This window comes from Paroedura picta, chromosome 9 (genome assembly GCF_049243985.1).
Source record: "Paroedura picta isolate Pp20150507F chromosome 9, Ppicta_v3.0, whole genome shotgun sequence".
NCBI lineage: Eukaryota > Metazoa > Chordata > Lepidosauria > Squamata > Gekkonidae > Paroedura > Paroedura picta.
The window spans coordinates 9233150-9253009 of record NC_135377.1 but is presented as its reverse complement, the minus strand read 5'-3'; the positions used below and the strand labels follow the sequence as shown (position 1 = coordinate 9253009).

Sequence of the window (19860 nt, the reverse complement as noted above, 5' to 3'; positions counted from 1 at the left end):
AGCCGAATCAGGGAGCGGGAGAGGTTTCCCTGCACAGCTGTTTACAAGGTTATATGATGCAATGCAGCCAAGGCAAGGAGTGCTTTTGCATTTGTTTTTACAATATCTGTTAACTAGGATCACAGACTTTGAACACGAGTGGCATAGTCTCTCTACCCTTGGCAGGTTTCCTTTCAGCCCAAACCTCTCCTCCTGACTTAAAAGCACATCGCATCTGGGGAAAATATCCTTTGAAGTAGCATTTCATTATTCAAATGAGACAAGCAGTGCTTGGGGCATCCCTTCCTTAGGAAGCCTTTTAATTTATGCCTGCTAATGCTGGCCTCTCTTTAAGGTGAGATGGTTTTCGTTGGGGACGGGGTGGGTGGGGAGAGGCAACGAGGAGAGGCTTCCTTATATTCCCCCGGCCTTGTGCAGGATAATGCCAGAGGTCAGGGGGAATATCTCTAGGTCAACATCAGGCACAAAAGATCAGTGCTCAGTGAGAACAGTAACAACAAACAAATCATTCCACCAGAAGCATTCACTGATTTCTGGGGATTCTTTTTAGGTTGTGTGGGTAAATAAAGCTACTTATGTGAAACTCAAATACTTTGGCCACCTCATGAGAAAGAAGGACTCCTTGGAGAAGAGCTTAATGCTGGGAGCGATTGAGGGCAAAAGAAGAAGGGGACGACAGAGAATGAGGTGGCTGGATGGAGTCACTGTGCGAGCTTAAATGGATTCCGGGGAATGGTAGAGGACAGGAAGGCCTGGAGGATTATTGTCCATGGGGTTGCGATGGGTTGGACATGACTTTGCACCTAACAACAACAACAACAAAAGCTATTTATCCCTTAGTGTATTTCATCATCCAGGCGGGGGTATAATAATAAATAATAAATATTTTTAATAAGGAGGAACATTTGCAGCTGAGCTTACAACCAAGCAGATGCCTGGGGGGGGGGCTGGGGGGGCAGGAGGAGACACCCTGAATAACTGTCTGGTATAACTTGAAATGCAACATGTGATAAAACAATGTCATGGACAATATTTGTCATAGATGTATTATCTAATCTTTCTTTTTCAGTGCTTCTTATTCTGCAGTTCATATTTCTTCTGTATTTGTCTTTATTTCAGAATAATAATAATAATACTAATAAAATAATGACCGAACACCGTGTTTTACTCAGAGAGCTAAATTCGAGGCCAACAGCACCCTAAAAGCCAATGGTTTAGTTGGCCAAGTAATGAACACAGCAACAGTACACAACGTGATTAAAGAATAGATAATGATCTCTTTACGAACTAATATACTTGATAGGATAGCAACATAGATGTGTTCCGAGCTAGCTCTCTAGCTGAGAGAGAGAACTAGTGGTTCTACTCCAGACCCACCAGGCTGCCCTCTGAAAATACCACTGTAGCTTCAAACGCTGGACAAGGATTGACATTTGAGTCTGATGTGCAGTCTTACTGGTCTGTTCTGGGCGAGAATTCTCGATAGCTCGTTGGCGCTGGGCTAATAAATGCATAGGCCTAGAGCCGGGACCTTCGTCAAATGCACAGTGCAGATCCTATGCAGAGTGACTCCAGTTTAAATGCATTGGTTCCAGTGCCAAAGCTAGGTAATATTTTCCAGTCGTCTCCCCCCCCCCCCTCCCCAGCATAGAAACTGGGTTATCTCCGGCCAAGCACAGCCTCGCCTTAACCTCCCTGCCCCACAGAGTCTTTGTGAGGATAAAATGAAGTACTGGAGAACAATGTAAACTGCTGAGCCCCCCCTTCCCCCTTGGGCAGAAAGCTGGGGGGATTAATGAAATCAGACAAAAGATTGACCTGGCCATTCCGGGCCTGCTTATCACAACGATAGCCGGGTTTTCCTTTAGGGGCCTTTTGGGACATCTGGAAACTGGGCAGAAGGTCACATCCTCTGAAGGCTGCAGCGCATCCTGTATTCCGTTGTAAGATTGTGCAGGTCCCTGCATAGCGCAGGGGGTTGGACTAGATGACCCATGAGGTCCCTTCCAACTCTATTATTCTATGATTCTAGGTTGCCCATCTGGGGTTCCTTCCTCCGGGTGCTTCTCCTCCTCCTTTATCTTTTGTGTTGAATATCTCATGTTCTGGGGGGGGGGGGACTCCAGTGCCTCCATCCAGAAAGGATACGATCATTTCCTAGGAGCCAAACATAGATACGGCTAATCTTAAAACCCACCATGGTCAGGACAAGAGAGCACCCTGTGTAATCTAGATTATTTGTTCCTGATCTTGTCTAGAGACTCCTGGGGGGTTGAAAGCCCGGATGATAACAACTTCATTTGCCATCAACAAGCCTTGGTTTGCATATCTGAAAACACCTGGAATGACTCTAGATAGCTTGCAAATTCAGGCTTGTTAGGTGGGGACAACTCATTGTTATCAGAGTCCTGTTTTTTAAGAACCCTTTGTGAAAGGATCCCGGTTATCAGTTCCCGAGAATGAGGGGGAGTGAGGCAATAGACAGCCATCACCTTGACCGGTCAGGTGACTTCTAAATTCAGATGCCTTTCCCAGGTTTGCTAATGGACTTTGCTATCTTCATGGAAGTGGCTCCATTCCCCCCCCTCCCTTTGATGCAATTATTCTTTTAAAACAAGGAAAGAACCAGGCATGCTCCTCTGCGCTCTTCGGCAGAGGGACCAGATCCCGAAAATGTGACGGACGAACCTTATTTGTCCCGTGCCACATCGGAACTATGCTCCTCTAACGAGTGTGGTTTAAACAGGAAGGGGATGACTCTTTTCTTGCTTCTTGACTGCAGAGCTTGTAGGCTAAACTTTACCGAAGCTGTTTGGCAGTGTCACAGTAGGAATCTGCTGACTCAAGCTTGGGTTAAAATAAACAGGGCAATTGGCATGCTGGGTCAAGGCCTCACATGTCCTGGGAAGTGTTTTCAGCTTAGTTCACCCTGTTGCAAGGTTTTCTGACAATAACCCTTATGTCGCTTTGTTCTTTGGGGCTGCAGAAGGCACCCCCATTCCTTTTGAAATCCTGGCGTCATTCTTGCAGCTCGGTGGCCGAGCCTGTGTTTGGTGCACAGAAGGTCCCGGGTTCAATCCCCGGCCTGTCCCAGGGAAAGAATGCAAGGTAGTTCGTGACGTGAAACACTTTGGCCTGAGACCTTGGGGAGCTGTCACCAGTGGTCTTGGAATTGGCGAAAGGCAGCTTCATGCATCCTTTTGACACCCATTTGCCAGAGCTAGGGAAGTTCCAGCTGGGCGGGTTTGCTGGAGGATTCTGCTGCCAGCAGATTGAAATCTTAGAATACTATTTATTCCTGTGTATGGCTGGCACCGGGCACTTGGATGGGTCAGGCTAGGTCAGCCTCCTCATCCGATCTTGGAAGCCCCGTGGAAGGCAAGAGCAAAACCCACCTCTGAACATCCCTGGCCTTCAAAACCCTGTGATGTCAGCAGAAGTTCCCTGGGACTTGACGCCATTTCTCTTCGTCATCGGGGTTATTGGCCCTTACAAACTCCTCTCTTTTCTCTCCCCCCCCCTCCAATTTTGCCATTTTGCTTTCACTTTACTCAGTATTGTCAGCTCTGACCGGAAGGGGCAAAGCTCTCTCGTTATCGCCTCCTCTGTGATGTTTTTAAATGCCTGTGCTCAGGATTGGAGCGGAGACCTGCATGCAAAGCAGATGCTTTGCCGCTCAGCTGCACAATATCAAGCAGCTGGACAATGAAATCCATTTTTGAGCCTAGAGTTTTTTAACTCCTTGTTGTTATACTTGCTCCCAGCAAGCTGACTCGCGGCAGTTCACAGAAAAGAAAATACCATAATCAATAATAAAAAAACATATAATATTAATAAACACGTTAAAAACAATCCCCAGCAACACACAAAATGGCGGTATCCAGTATGACCTAAGAAACAAATCCCTCCCCATGCTCCGGAACATTGGTCTTGGTGCAGATGAAATTGAAGATGTGGCTGGCAGATAAGAATGACATAATGCTCCTGGCACAGTCTGGCACTGTGCACAGGGGCTGGGTGGGGACCCGATCACATGCCCCGGGACCCCCACCTGGCCTCAACTAAACACCTGGCGGGAGAGCTGCATTTTGCAGGCCCTGCGGAACTCAAGAAAGTCCCGACAGGGCCCTCAGCTTATCCGGGAGCTCATTCCACCAGATAGGGGGCTAGGACCGAAAAGGCCCTGGCCCTGGTTGAGGCCAGGTGCCCCTCCTGAGGCCCTGGGACTCTCAGCAGAGCGGAGTGTCCTGCGGGTGACATTATGAGGTAGACGGTCCTGTAGGTAAGTAGGCAGACAGAGGTATTAGTGTCACCTGACATGCTAATTCAGGGATTTTTTTTTTTGTGTGTGAGGGGGTATTAAAAATGTGAACCCAAAACAAGTCTTAGAGATAGTGTTGGCCAACATTTGGCCACCACACTGTTCTTAGATTTGTACAAGGAGAAGTCAAAAAATGTTGCTACAAAATCATAGAGATATTAAACAAAAAGATCAGAATGTGAAGCCATTGTTTCCTGACACCTCCTCCATCTTGGCCTGTACAATTCTGAAGGTGGTGCTTCCATCTTGTAGGGTGGATGGGGTAAGATTTCTCAAGGAAATTGCCTACTCCCGAACTGAGTAGTACTCCTCATTCAGTCCCTTTCCAAATTTTATTTCATTCTATGGAGATCTTCTGTGAATTCTCCCCTCAAATGTTTTCTGGCCGAATGTATTTCTCTTAAGGGCTTCAAATGCCAATTGTGTCTGCATTATCTTCTCATGGTTCAAAGCAGGCCATATTATAAGATAGCAGTGGGGGGCCAAGATGCCATCTAGCAGTGTACCCCCCCCCCAAAAAAAAAAAAGTTATTCTTCCTTTAAGACCAACGGTTTTATTCAAGGTATAAACTTCTGTGTGTATCTGACAAAGTGTGCTTGCATATGAAAGCTTATACCAGCCTTTCTCAACTTTTGTACCCCTGAAACATTCTTCAGGGTTTGAGAAATCCTGGAATTGATGTGATCATGAAGAATATGGTTGGGAAGCAGAGCGGTGGACACGCCCACCTGGGGCTCCTCCCCTTCCCACCCCCTGCAGGCCCATCATTGGCCATTTGGGGTGGGGGCAGGTTGACATGACCATATATGGCCATATCACCCGATCAAAGTTTAGCAAATTAAAAATATGTCTAAGAAATCAATTAACTCCCACCCATTCAAGAAACCCTTCCAGGGCCATCAAGAAACCCCAGGGCTTCATGAAACCCAGGTTGAGAAAACCTGGCTTATACCCCGACGAAAACATTTTTGGCCTTCAAGCTGCCACTGGACTCCCAACTTTCTTCTGCGCACAATCCAATTCAAATCCATGCTCAGTTGTGGCGCTCAAAGGGCATCTCTCCGGTTGACAACCCCTCACAGTGATATTGTGAAGATTAAAAAGGACATGTTGGATCTAAATGACATGATAGGCCTTTGCTTGTATGCGGATGAGATCAGTTTGGAAAGATAGTCATCTGTTGCTTTCAATCACTGCCTTTCCTCCCCCCTAGACCATTGTAATGTCTGGATTTTCCCTGTAGGCGTGATCCCTCCCGCCACAACATAGCTTTGTGTCCACATTATTCCTGAGCAACGGAACAGTCATCGGTGCTGGAGTTTGCCAGCGTGGGGTCAAATAACTTGTGGTGCAAACGACACATCCTTTGCAAAAGCTGAGGAATTCGCTCTCCCCGTAGGGCAGTGGTCCCCAACCTTTTTTAGGCTGGGGACCGGCAGGGCATTGGGCCGCGCCCGCAGGGACCGCGCCCGCGCGGGCCACGCCCACGCTTCGGGCCGCGCCCGCGGCCGCGCCCGCGGATCGGGCCGCGCCCGGCCGCGCCCGCCGGCCGCACCCGCGAGCCGCGCCCGGCCGCACCCGCCGGCCGCACCCACGAGCCGCACCCGCGGGCCGCGCCCGTGGATCGGGCCGCGCCGGCGCGGCCTGCACGGGCGCGGCGCGGCCCTGATTCCTTCTCCCCGCCCTCCCGCAGTAAGTAGCTTCCCGGGTCGCAGGCTTGCGGCCTGGGAAGTTTTTTACTGCGGGGGTGGGGGGGGGCGGGGAGAGGGAGCCGCGGCCCGGCGCCATGGCCTTTGCGGCCCGGCGCCGGGCCGCGGCCCGCAGGTTGGGGACCACTGCCGTAGGGCACCGTTACATTCCGATTCATCTCATGGGGTGAGGTTTACGTGGCGGTTGAAAAAGGAAAGTTATTGTTGTCATGAGCGATAACAACATTTGGGTACCACCAGATCATTTCCCCTCCCCTCCCCTGACCTGCCTGTGCAAACACAGCAGCCTAAACCACACTCCCTTTCTTGGACCCCTTCCAGAGATAAACAGTATTTACTATGGAATTCTTCTTGTCCGCCCTGTGGTTCATCCCCCTATTAGGAAATGGATTCGTAAATTGTTTCACCCGACATGGAAATCGTCACTGACACGGAGAGAGAGAGAGAGAATGTCTGGTTAGGACTCCCTTGAAAGGGCGGCCTGCAATTGGGTTAATAGTGATAAAACGGATTAAAACATGTTATGATTATTGAATCGTTCACTTAGAAGAGGCCTGTTGGGTTCTTAACTCTCTACCCAGTGCAGGAAATTCAAAACTAAAGGAACACGAGGAAGACTGAGATTCAGTGCTAGGTTGCGTCAGGGCTGGGTTTTCCTATAGGCTAACTGGGCTTCAGCTAATCAAAATAATAATTGTACCACCAGGGTTTAGCATTTGTATTTTCAAGGGTCCTTTGGCCATGCCTTAAATTGTCGTCTTTGCCAAAAGTTTCGGGAAGCGAGTACTATGAAAGAAGATGATCTGAGACCCAGGACATTCCACGGACCGTCAGAGGAGACATTAAATCAGTTTCTGGTAGACAGTCAGGAGTTCCTTGGGGGAGGAAAACAAATGCACAAAAGGGTTTCTCTGAGGGCGGATGTGTTGCAAACATTTGCCCTGTCAGAACGTGAGTGAAAACAGGCTGACATTGCACTGGTGCTGGTGGCGGTGTTGGTGGCTGCAGTTGAATTGCTAACCTCTCCTGGAGAGATGCGGGTTCAAGTACCCACTTAGTCATAAATCTAGGTGAGTGACTGTGACTGATGGGCAAAGGGCTCGTCCCCTTTCTGGGACCCATGGAATGCTGGAGGAGCCAGATGGGAGGGGAGAATGGAGTAGAAAATTGGTCAGTTTTGAGTCAGAGTGGCTGGACATCTGGAGAGGGAGACCAAAGGATTGCTATCTCAGAGCTGGGCTTCTAGGCTAAAACAGTAAAAGTTTTGAGAGCGGGTTTGTATCTTCCGAAAGCATGCTGGAAAGATCCTGTCTCGGGAGAGCTTGTAGGTCTCAGAGCCTGGTTTTTGGAGAAGGCTGACTACCACAGTGGATGCTTTAGCTGTCTCAGAGCCCAGTTTCAGTGGAAAGCTGGCTGAGGAATTTTGGTCAGCCAAAGGAGTTTACACTATGGAATTTCCAAGGCTGCGGAAAGGCCAGGGAGGTTGTTCAAGAAGAAAAGCCTGGCTGAAAACCATTATCTCAGTCATGTGAAATGTTATGGCAAAATGAGCCTGGCAAATGCTGTGTGTTATGTTTTCTATATTGCTTCCGGTCTCTTTAAAGAATAACTCAATTTTGTCCAAGGAAGTTAATAAATAAAAGTTGGGAATTTTCTTCCTGTTTACCTCATGCCTCGTCTGAAATTGACGTATTGAGAAGCCACCAAGGTTCATTCTGTCAGGTGGAGGTTAGAGTTTCAGTTGCCAACTTTGGGTTGGGAAATACCTGGAATTTTTTGGAGGCTGCAGAGAGTGGGGATTCGCGTGACCTCAGCAGGGTACAATGCCATAGAAGCAGCTGTTTCGATATACAATCAGGAGACGACTGAGAGGGGATCTGATAGCCATCTTCAAGTATTTAAAAGGCTGCCATGTAGAGGATGGAGCAGAGTTGTCCTCTCTTGCCCTGGAGGGACGGACCAGAACCAATGGGATGAAATTAATTCAAAAGAAATTCCATCTAAACATCCGGAAGAAGTTCCTGACAGTCAGAGCGGTTTCTCAGTGGAACAGGCTTCCTCGGGAGGCGGTGGGTTCCCCATCTTTGGAGTTTTTAAGCAGAGGCTGGAGAGCCATCTGATGGAGAGGCTGATTCTGTGAAGGTTCAAGGGGGTGGCAGGTGACATGGGATGAGCGAGAGGGTTCTGAGTGTCCTGCAAAATGCAGGGTGTTGGACTAGATGACCCGTGAGATCCCTTCCAACTCTGTTATTCTATGATTCTGTGATTCAACAGTGGATTTTCATGCCATTGGTCAGTTTCGGTTTAATTTCTGTGAAAGATCAATTGCATAACTTTATGGTTGGGGGTCACCACAACATGAGGAACTGCATTAAAGGGTCGCGGCATTAGGAAGACTGAGAACCACTGCATTTGATTATTTATTAGTGTCTGCGGTATATCTGGCTGCTTGCTCTGGAATGGCAAATGTGGAGAAGCAGTATTGGCCAGATGTGCTTGCGAAGAGCATGAGATCCCCCCCCTCTTGCTTTGATGGCTGCCTCTAGGGCAGCAAAGTCATTTTAAAAGGACCTGACAGAGATGAAGAAGCCCTTTTCAACGCTTGCTCTTGAGTTCACCTTGTGGGCAGGCCTGCGGAGGAAAAAAAAAAACGGTGCTTTGGCCTCCCACAGAGAGGTCAGCCTCTCACCCCCCTTCTACAGAGGAAGAAAAATGGGCAAGTTAGTTTTGTCTTGCAGATGAAGCCATTTCCAGCCTGTTTTGCATTTTTTTCCTCCTTTCACGTGTGTGTCTGTCCCCTGTAATAACCTCCTCTTGTTTCTTTCTTTCTTCAAGGTCTCGATTTCTTGGCGGATCCAGCCGCGGAGCCTACTGAAATTTTGTTCCCTCCGTCCAAGGATTTCCAAGGCTGTGGGATTTAATGAGCCGCTCAGAAGATTCGGAAGAATGTCAACTTCGGATAAAATGCCTTTGGGGGGGAGGAAGGGGAGACTTTTTGGCAATTCCTGTACTCTTCTCCTCCCCTTCCTCCCCCAAGAACTGCACATCAGGATCCTGTTTTTGGTGCCGAAGATGGATTATTTTCTCATAGCTATGGGATATGTCTCCTTACCTGGTCGCATCACACCAGTGTAACGGTGGTTGAAGAGATGGGCTGTGTTTTTCCCAAAGAGTTCAAGGCAATTTGCCAGGTACGTGTGTAATTTCCCCAGACGCACAGATCACTTTTAAGTTTCGTTAAGGCTGTGGGAGGTTGCGTCTCTCACGCCAGTTCAGCCTCCCTTCCCTGGATACAGAGGAAATGTTCCCGATCTTTTGGCCGTGGTTAAGGTCACAAGTCACGGCATTGTGTATTTTCTCTTCCTGCTGTCCTCTTTGCTCACATCAGTTCCTCCTCGTACAGCGGTGTCCCATGAACGCACCTCTCCCCCTCAAGGTTGAATGTAACCACAGCGAGAGATGCGCAATCCCACCGTGGGGAAAGGTCGATGTTACAGAACAAGAGATACGACAGACCTATCCCAGCAGCAATGCACCTGTGTTCTGGCTCTGTTCATAAGTTGCGTTGAACACACGCACCACCTGTGTACACTGTATAGCAGGGGTAGTCAACCTGTGGTCCTCCAGATGTCCATGGACTACAATTCCCATGAGCCCCTGCCAGCATCACAGGGTGTCTGTTGTGGGGAGAGGAAAGGGAAGGCGACTGTAAGCCGCTTTGAGACTCCTTCGGGTAGAGAAAAGCGGCATATAAGAACCAACTCTTCTTCTTCTCCAGTAATATCAGGGCTCTCTCAGCCTCCCCTCCCTCACTGGGTGTCTGTTGTGGAGAGAGGAAAGGGAAGGCAATTGTAAGCCGCTTTGAGACTCCTTTGGGTAGAGAAAAGTGGCATATAAGAACCAACTCTTCTTCAGTAATATCAGGGCTCTCTCAGCCTCACCTCCCTCACAGGGTGTCTGTTGTGGGGAGAGGAAAGGGAAGGCGAATGTAAGCCACATTGAGACTCCTTCGGGTAGAGAAAAGCGGCATATAAGAACCAACTCTTCTTCTTCTCCTTCAGTAATCTCAGGGCTCTCTCAGTCTCGCCTCCCTCACAGGATGTCTGTTGTGGGGAGAGGAAAGGGAAGGCGAATGTAAGCCGCTTTGAGACTCCTTCGGTTAGTGAAAAGCGGGGTCTGAAAACCAACTCCCCCCCCCCCCACCCTTGCGGAGGTTACTCTTGTTGGAGTCTCCCTGCAGGGCTTTGACTCACGAGTTTGCACAGGAGTTTGGCATTCTTCCGGATTGGAGCCGCCTGTTCCCTGGATGAATATACCTTACAAGCTCTCTTTATTTGCGCCGACTTGATTTATTTTAGGATTAGGGGAACGGTATAGGAAGCCGGATGCCTGTTAAGAGTCAATATTTCAGCTCAGCACACAGAGAGGTGGGAAGCAGGAAATGTTGGCTCAGTGCAGAAATTGTCCGGGACGATGAGTGACGGCCACAGCTTGCTCGAAATGTGAAGGTGGAATCTCACTGGCGTGCAGCGCAGTGAAACACGAAAACGTCAGGTGCGCTGATTGTCCCAAATTCTTCTGTGCGAGCTTACTTACATGGCAGGAGGTCTCACCAAACTGGGTGGAACTTGGTTGGGATTAAGTAAATTTTGCTGGTGAACATCAAGAAAGGCAGGAGCCTGGAAACGGACAAAAATGTACGCACCCGTTTGTTGGAAGACACAACTGGCAACTTTACTATTTGTCTTTGAGAATTATTTGCAAAAGCTCCAAGTAAACCTCCATTAAAAATGATGCTGGTGCATGATAAGCCAGAGACAGGTTTAAAAACCAAACCAACCTCTGGTTATTCTCATGCAACTTTCCCTTGCTCTGTGGCGAGGGCTGCAAAATGGTTTTGAGCAGAGTCCCTGATTGGATGGCCGAAGCTAGCTGGTTCTCATCAGAACACGGAAGCTAAGCTGGCTCAGCCCTGGCTAATTCTTGGATGGGAGACCACCAAGGAAGTGCAGGAAGAGTAAGCAGAGGAAAGCAATGACCGGACATCGGTGTTGGCCTCTTCCGCTGAAAACCTCATGGCAGGATTTCCCAACTTTTTTTTACCACTGAGAAACCCCCAAAACATTCTTCCAGCTTTGAGAAACCCCAGGAGAGGTGCAATTGTGCAGAATATGGTTGGAAAGCAGAGCTGTGGACATGTCCACCCCGGGTCCCTCCCCTTCCCACCCACTCCAGGCCCACCCTTGGCCAGTTTGGGAGAGGGGGGGACAGGTTGACATACCCATATATGGTTATATCACACAATAAAAGTTTAACAGGTATTTTATTTCTATTTATTTTTATATAATTAGTTAGTAATTATAACTTACCTACCTACCCACCTCTTTCTTCCAGGGCTGTCATGAAACCCTGGTTGAGGAAGCCCGCCCTACAGGGTCGCCATGAGTCAGCTACAACTTGATGACGTGTCGTGCAGTCAGGCAGTGACATTGCTTGGCAAAACTCAATTTATTTCTGTTTCATCCTTTGGGGAAGGAAAAAAAAACCTCTTTGACTTTTCAGGGGAAAATAAAATGCATGCCAAAGCTCGAGATTTTATTGCTTTAACAATGCAAAAAGTACATGATTTGCATCGAAGCAGCCTCAAAAGCTGCATATTTGAATATGAAGTCAAACTTTATCACACAGAAAGCACCCAGCTCTTTAATAATGTGCTGTTATTCGAAGCCTCTTAAATGTGAGTGCTTTTTGGCAAGTTAATGTGTTTTAGTCACATTCATGATTATGTTGTACGTTGTAATATACACACACACATGGACACACACACACACACACACACACACCTGGGTTTATTGGATGATATGACCATATATGGTTATGTCGACCGACCAACCCCTTCCCAAATGGCCAATGATGGGCCTGGAGGGAGGGGAGGGGCCCCGGGTGGGCGTGTCCACAGCTCTGCTTCCCAACCATTTACTATATCAGGGGTAGTCAACCTGTGGTCCTCCAGATGTTCATGGACTACAATTCCCATGAGCCCCTGCCAGCATTTGCTGGCAGGGGCTCATGGGAATTGTAGTCTATGAATATCTGGAGGACCACAGGTTGACTACCCCTGTTCTATATGGTGGTGCCACTTCTGGTGTCTCTTGAAGCCTGAAGAACGTTTCAGGGGGTTCTCAATGGTAAAGGGAGGGGGAGATCTTTCCCCCCTTTGGAACATTTCTGGTATTTCCCTTGTTTTCTACATCTCTAGCTCCAGGCATATGGAGACTTCACACAGGTGATGGACCAGTAGCCCAGTCTTGCTTGCGGGTGCCGTGTCATCAGTAGCCGTTCACAACTGTGGCCCAGTTGTTCCTTCTCAAGGCAGTTCGGCTGCCCGGTTGGGACCATCCCATCTCATTGCTACGGGCAAATGGTCGTAACTCTGTGAAATCTGGAATTCACCTGGAGCTCTGAATTGTCAGTGTTGTGTTTAGATATCTAGCTGGATGAAAACAAAAGGTTAAGCAGTGGTTGGGTGGGTGCTGGGCAGAGACCAGAGTTGCCAACTTCAGCCTGGGAAATTCCTGTAGATTTAGGGGTGGTCCCTGTGGAGAGCGAATTTGGGGAGGGATTTCCTCTGGAATCTGTGGAATACCATCGAGCCTGGCCTCTGGAGCTGTCATTTCCTCCCAGGGGAACTGTTGTTTGGAGACCAGGTGTAATTTTGGGAGATCTCCAGACCCCCCCCCCCCCAAGTTTGGCAACTCTTACGGAGGCAGTGAAGGTGCTGAGCTTTGACTTTTGGACCTTTGGTGAGAGGCTAGCTCAGCACACCAGAGTACGACTGCAGCAGTCCTGGGTTCAGATCCTCCCTCACGATGCTGTGAACGCGTGGCAGGTGCTCTCTGCGTAGCATATGTCTCAGAGCGGTTTTCTAAAGGAAAACAAAACAACGGAATGGGGAGTCATAAATTTCGGTCTCCAAGGAGCCCAGGTTCAGTTTAATTTCGCAAAGTGTTCATGTCATAATATAAAAGAAGGAATATTCCCATTCGTTTCTTTTGAGTTGATCTCTCCCTCTGCTCCTGCTGCTCTGAGAAGCTGCATTCCACATTGCTGAGAGCCAGCTGTTTGGGCACTGTGTCCGATGCAGCAGGGGGGAAAAATGAGCAGGCATTCTTTAAAAAGAAAAAAAAAAGAGTTAGAGATGGATTTTTCCTCCCTGACTGTAATCTGCACAGCACCAATGACTGTGTTATTACAGGGCCAGGAGGAAATTCCATCCTGGTTAGGATGCTACTGTACATCTGTTGGAATTTCATTTTTATCGTGGTAACTTTATCACTTCCTCTGGGCTGGAATTTTGGTTCTCATTGTCCAGCCCTTCACCGCAGCTTGTGGAATTTGCCCTCTGCTTGGAAGTTGTTGAATTTTTAACTGTTGATGTAGCTTTGCCTCTCTGCCGACTCATCGTGAGCTGTTCGTTTCTGCTCCTCCACCACCGCTGATTTCATGAATCTTCACTTAAAAAAAAAAAAATCCTTCTCCCTTTTTGGAATCACAGTTCCCATTCAGCGTTCTTACCCAAACACTTCCTTCTGATGGCTGTGAAATCTGGAGCATATCTATTATGCATGCATTTTTCTAAACGACATACCCTCCCTTTCAGTTCTCCCAATGCTAATGACAGCAGTGTAAAACCAACAAATACATCTCAGAACTAACAAAAGTGTCCTGGGGACGGGGTGTGTCAAAGCAACTCATTCCATAATAACTGCCTCGGGGCGTAGGCAAAAAAATTAGAATATACAGACGTATTTTAATAAATAAAGACAATGCTCAGCTTTAACATAGTCTCCAGTGCATCACCATTCCCTGCCAGTATCAGTTTTGTCTGGATGCGGTTTCAGTCTGGCTCGGGGGGCAGTGGTTTAACTTTTGCTTATATATTCCCACTGTTATGATGGTCAGTTCATAGTCCGAGGAAGAGTGCTTGCACTCGAAAGCTCACGCCCTGAATAAATCTTTGTTGGTCTTAAAGCTGCTACCGGACTCTGATTTTTTTTGTGTTCCTGGTGGATGGCGTAGGGCAGGGGTGGCCGAACTGTGGCTCTCCAGAGGTCCATGGACTACAATTCCCATGAGCCCCTGCCAGTGTCGTGCAGACAGGGTCTCATGGGAATTGTAGATCTGGAGAGCCATAGTTTGTCGGTGTGAGGCTTTCTCAACCAGGTTTTGGTGAAACCGTGGCGTTTCTTGACAACCCTGGAAAGGTTTTCTAAATGAGTGGGAGTTAATTCATTTTTTAAAAATTCTATAAACATTTATCAGGTGATATGACCATATATGGTCATGTCGACCTCCCCCCTCCCCAATGGCCAATGATGGGCCAGAAAGGGGAGGGACCCCAGTTGGGTGGGTACAAAGCTCTGCTTCCCAACCACATTCTGCACGATTGCGCCACTTCTGGGGTTTCTCGAAGCCTGAAGCATGTTTCAGGGGGTTCTCGTTGGTAAAATGGTTGAGAAAGGCTGCCGTAAGGTGTAGTGTACTTGAGTGTGTGTATTGACCATTGGGAGCAATAGTATGTATTGCCTGGTGTAAAGGATTTTATCTCCTGGAGCTCCTAAAGTTCTGTATCCTGTGAGTTATTGCTAACTGTCTAAAGCAGGGGTAGTCAAACTGCGGCCCTCCAGATGTCCGTGGACTACAATTCCCAGGAGCCCCTGCCAGCATTCGCTGGCAGGGGCTCCTGGGAATTGTAGTCCACGGACATCTGGAGGGCCGCAGTTTGACTACCCCTGGTCTAAAGGGAGTTGTACAAGCTACATCTAAAGCCAGTGCTTTGAGGGGGAGAGTCCTAGACACACAGAAGGCTGGACAGTCTCCTGTACTGCAGACAGTTTGGAAGCAGCAAGAAGCAGCCATTTAAATATGAGGCGCTAGGCTAGGCTGTCTCAACCAGGGTTTCGTGAAACCCTGGGGTTTCTTGATGGCCTTGGAAGGGCTTCCCGAATGGGTGGGAGTGAATTAATTGGTATATATATTTTTAAAGTTGTTTAAAAGGTATTGGGTGATATGACCATCTATGGTCATGTCAAACCCCCTCCCAAAATGGCCACCGATGGGCCTGGAGGGGGCGGGGAGGGGAGGGCCCCATGTCCACAGCTCCGCTTCCCAACCCTATTCTGCACGATAGCGCACCTCTTCCACGGTTTCTCGAAGCCTGAAGAATGTTTCAGGGGTTTCTCAGTGCTAAAGAAGCTGAGAAAGGCTGTGCTAGGTCATGCCCCCAGAGAGCCACTGCGGGGGTGCGCATGGGTGATGGCTAGCAAGACGAACCAAGCATTGCAGCGCTGGACAAGGCCGCTCCCTGTTTCTCCACGCCGCTTCGGCCTGCCGGCGGGAATGCTGCCGGGCATGGAGTTAAAAACGGGTGGCTAGTGCTCGAAGAGGTCGCTTGTGGTTTCCCAGAGTGTAATTGGCCATTGGGCCGTGCAGTCACACTTCTGGTGACGGCTGTCTTTTGGCAGCGCCGTGTTCCAGACGGTGGCCGGGCTTCAAAGCCGCTGAGTGCTCCTGGGGCCGAGGCCAGGGTGCTCTCCTTCTCCGTGTAGCCTATTACTCAGCATTCTGCCGGCAAATGGTTCATTGTGCTCGGTTATGCGCTGGGAGTCATCTTTTTTTTTTTTTTTTAGTGTAAAGGCCAAAACATGTTTCCGGAGGGAGGAAAGGGACAAAAAACACAAAGGCGGGAGGGGGGGGGGGAGGATAAGACGGCATCACACATTTATCCCTGAGAGCAAAGGGAGATTTTGAAAGCTTTGGCTTCCCCTGTTCCTGTTAAAGTCAGCTTTCTTTTCTGGGAAAGCTCCATCCCAGATCATTACAAATTGTACAGAGACCTTTGCGGAAAAATATAGGCTCTTGTGCAGAGTAAGGAATTTGACACCCAAAGCTGACCTTCCTTCCTTCCTTCCTTCCTTCCTTCCTTCCTTCCTTCCTTCCTTCCTTCCTTCCTTCCTTCCTTCCTTCCCCCTCTCTCTCTCTCTCTCTCTCTCCTCTCTCTCTCTCTCTCTCTCTCTTCTTCTTTCTTTCTTTCTTTCTTTCTTTCTTTCTTTCTTTCTTTCTTTCTTTCTCTCTCTCTCTCCTCTCTCCTCTCCTCTCTCTCTCTCTCTCTCTCCTTTCTTTCTTTCTTTCTTTCTTTCTTTCTTTCTTTCTTTCTTTCTTTCTCTTTCTTTCTCTCTCTCTTTCTTCCTATCTTTCTCTTTCTCTCTCTCTCTCTTTCTTTCTCTCTCTCTTTCTCTCTCCTCCTCTCCTCCTCCTCCTCCTCTTCTTTTTTTTATTTATAAAGGCATCTCTCTAATAAGCAGCTTTCGCTCTGCAGAAGATCAGAGGCTCTGTGTGTCTTGGCCAATTTTGGTTTAGCTGATGAAAGCTTCTTGTCATTACTTCAAGCATCCTCTGTGGTTTAGCATTCCCTTTAATCTCTTCTAGTGGGGTCGTTTGACTTTCTGTGCGCCACGTAAAGTATACACACTAATGTGTGCCTCTGTATAAAGGGATGCACACAGACAATACAATCCTGTCCAAAAGAAAAAAGAGAAAAAAATATCCAGATTACAGAGGCCAATTCTAAGAGCTAACCCTGTATATGACCGAGAAGCTTATCTGAATTACAGGGGCTTTATAGGAATTACAGGAGGAGAAACAGTGGGGGCAGGCATCTACTGTCTTTGTTGGTAACCGATACTGGAAAATAGGAAGCTTGGACCCTGTCATTCGTTCTTTGGCAACTTCCAGACTAGACTGCTGTATAGCGTTCTGTGTGGGTCTGCCCTTGAACACGGTCTAGAAACTTGCCTGAAATTCTGCTGCTTGACTGTTTAAGGGAGGATTCTCATTTCCCCCTGTATTTGAAACATTTTTTCATTTTATTTTATTTATTATTCCATTTATAGCCCTCCACTCCCACACGGTGGCTCATGGCAGGTAACATCAAAACCCCAGAATTAAATTCCTTAAAATAAAACCAAGTAAAACCCTCCCTTGGGGACATTAATTCCCTCCTTCAGCCCCGCAGGGTACTTATCAGTGCCTCCGGAACTGCAGCAGAGGTAGTCTGATGACCTGGCCGACTCAGGGAGGGGCCGAGGATCTTGAGGCACCAGCCTCAAGCAGGCCTCAAGCAAAGACTTGGCGGAAGAGATGTCTTGCAGGCCCTGTGGAACTGTGGTAGCGCCAGCAGGGCCCTCAGCATTCTTGGGAGCTCATCCCACCATGTCTGACATTGTGGTCATTGTGGGTGGGCAGGTAGTTGTGAGCTTCTTGCATTGTGCAGAGGGTAGGACTAGATGACCCTGGAGTTCCCTTCCGACTCTGATTCCATGGTCTTGGGCTTCTCTGATCTGTCTGCTTTGGAAATTGGCGTTGAGATGCATGGTATTGTCACTTGGAGGAGGGCAGGATGCTGTTTCTGCTGGCTGCAGAGGAGAGGACACGCAGTAATGGGTTTAAACTTCAAGTACAACGATATAGGCTAGATATCAGGAAAAAGTTTTTCACAGTCAGAGTAGTTCAGCAGTGGAATAGGCTGCCTAAGGAGGTGGTGAGCTCCCCCTCACTGGAAGTCTTCAAGCAAAGGTTGGAGACACACTTTTCTTGGATGCTTTAGGATGCTTTGGGCTGATCCTGCGTTGAGCAGGGCGTTGGACTAGATGGCCTGTGTGGCCCCTTCCAACTCTATGATTCTATGATTCTATGTATTGAAAACAAAACTTGTAAGCAGAAGCACCTCGTGGACTAAACAAGTGGCAGAGGTCAGACAAAGGCTGGGCAGGGGGTAGAGCATAATTTCTTACAGCGTGTCACAGTGGCCTCCCATCTGTTGCGTGTCACCTGCTGGGCGCTGTAATCGCTTGTCATTTCAGGACCCTTCTCCCGCTGCACTTGGCGAGCCCAGAGAGCGGAAATTAAACAAGCTGCTATCCTTTTATAAATATTTAGCTCCCCCTGTTTAAGAAGCGTCCTGCGCAGCAGACAAAATAAATGGAAGCGTCTGAACCAGTTTGTGCTCGGCTATGGTCTGCTCCGGCACCGGATTGTGGGGGTGGCTGGCCTGGCCTGGGGGTGCAGAGCTTTGGGTTGTCATTTCCCTCCATGAGAAAGAATCAATCCCCACCCCACCCTCATGATAGATCCTGGCACCTTTGGGGGTGTTGGGCCTTGTAACTCTGCATGCAGGAGTATCTGGTAAGGAAAGGGTTAATAGCAGGCTTCCTGTAACCCTGGAGCAAGAATTAGGGAACCTGCATTTATTTATTTATTTATTTTGTATTTGTAACCCGCCGCTCTGGAATCCAACAGCAACAATCCAGCAACAAAACCCCATTAAAACCCCAATCAACAATATTACAACCCCAAGCAGTTGGCAGAACTTCATATGGGAAAGACCGTACAAGAAAGGCATAGGGAGAGACCAACCTGTGTCAAGATGTCCGACACCAACATCTAGGGGGACCCATACCCCCTCCTCTAGCACTGGCCATGACCATATACCTGGCGGAAAAGCTCCGTTTTGCAGGCCCTACGGAAAGCCTGCCTGGCACCATCCAGCTTGGGAGTTCTCGTATGCAAACCCCATTGAATTGAACGTGCCTTTAGGTCCCATTCCAGTTTCATCACAGCTTGCTTGGATGAGCTCGTCCCTGGATTGTGTTTTAAACCTTTGGGATGTTCTCTTCTCTTTGATAACAGCTAGAAATGTAGTGTTTTTGTGTTTATGCAAAAGGGGGAAGGGGGGGAACACCCGCACCAACACCCACACCCGCATTCACACCCAAACACACAAGTTCTTCACAATTTTAGATCCTCTCGCCTAAGCTGGGACAGTTGCCTCCCATGTTTTAATGCTGTATCTTATCACTGGTTGCTTTGATAGTCAACATTGTGAAATGCGGGAAGGAGGTTATTTCTTGGAGCCCTCCGGCTATCTGCGGTTCTTCTGAAGGTCTACGTAGCCATCTCAGCGCAGCCCATCAACGATTTTGGCAATGGAGTGGTCCCCCCGCCCCCCACAGCCCCCCATTTCTTTTTAGACCTGATAGAACATCTCTTGTCCAGAGGAGAGGTCTTTCGGGGGCTACTAGCCATGGGGACTGATGAGAACCCTTGCCGTCAGAAGTAAGTACCCCTGAATCCCAGTGGCGGGGGAGGCCCCAACCTCTATGCCAGCCTTTCTCATTCGTTTTACCGTTGAAAAACCCTTCAGGCTCCGAGAAACCCCAGAAGTGGCATGAAGGTGAAGAATGTGATTAGGAAGCACAGCTGTGTCCACGCCCACCTGGGGCCCCTCCCCTTCCCACCCCCTCCAGGACCATCAGTGGCCATTTTGGAAGGGTTGACATGACCATATATAATTTCACCTGATAAATGTTTAACAAATCATAAAAATGCTAGGATCAAAGCCCGTTGCATTCAGGAATACAACGGGCACTAGATTGGGGGTGGTGGGTGGAAGAATTCTGCGGAAGGCCCCTCCCCCCCCCAGGAACTGGAAAGGCTGCAGGCAGCTGTTAGGGAACTCACCGGCAGGGGCAGCTCTCACACAGCAAGGATCTGCAGCCTCCGAGCCTCAGAAGGAGGTGGAAGGAGGAGGGGATGGTCAGGGGTGGGGGACAGAAGGCAATTGGCTGGCTGATGGACAGGCAGGCAAGCCGGTTGGAGGAGGAGGCACTCAGGGGCGGGACAGCCCACCCTGAGTGTGTGTTAAGCACTGAGTGGCACTTAAGCCATGACACCAGCTCCTCCTCCAAGGCCTTACCAGAAATATTAATCAG

At 48.7% G+C, this 19860-nt stretch overlaps 1 long non-coding RNA gene across 3 annotated transcripts in view; it reads left to right on the top strand.

Moving 5' to 3' along the window:
* Positions 1–19860, top strand: part of LOC143844417 (uncharacterized) — a 142414-nt gene that overhangs the window by 27994 nt on the left and 94560 nt on the right. For 2 of the 3 annotated variants that reach the window (XR_013233975.1, XR_013233976.1), the window contains exon 2: positions 8867–9222. This is a non-coding gene — a long non-coding RNA (uncharacterized LOC143844417). Of the gene's footprint in view, positions 1–8866; positions 11999–19860 lie in introns of those variants that run through there. The other variant, XR_013233974.1, reaches the window with a different exon arrangement.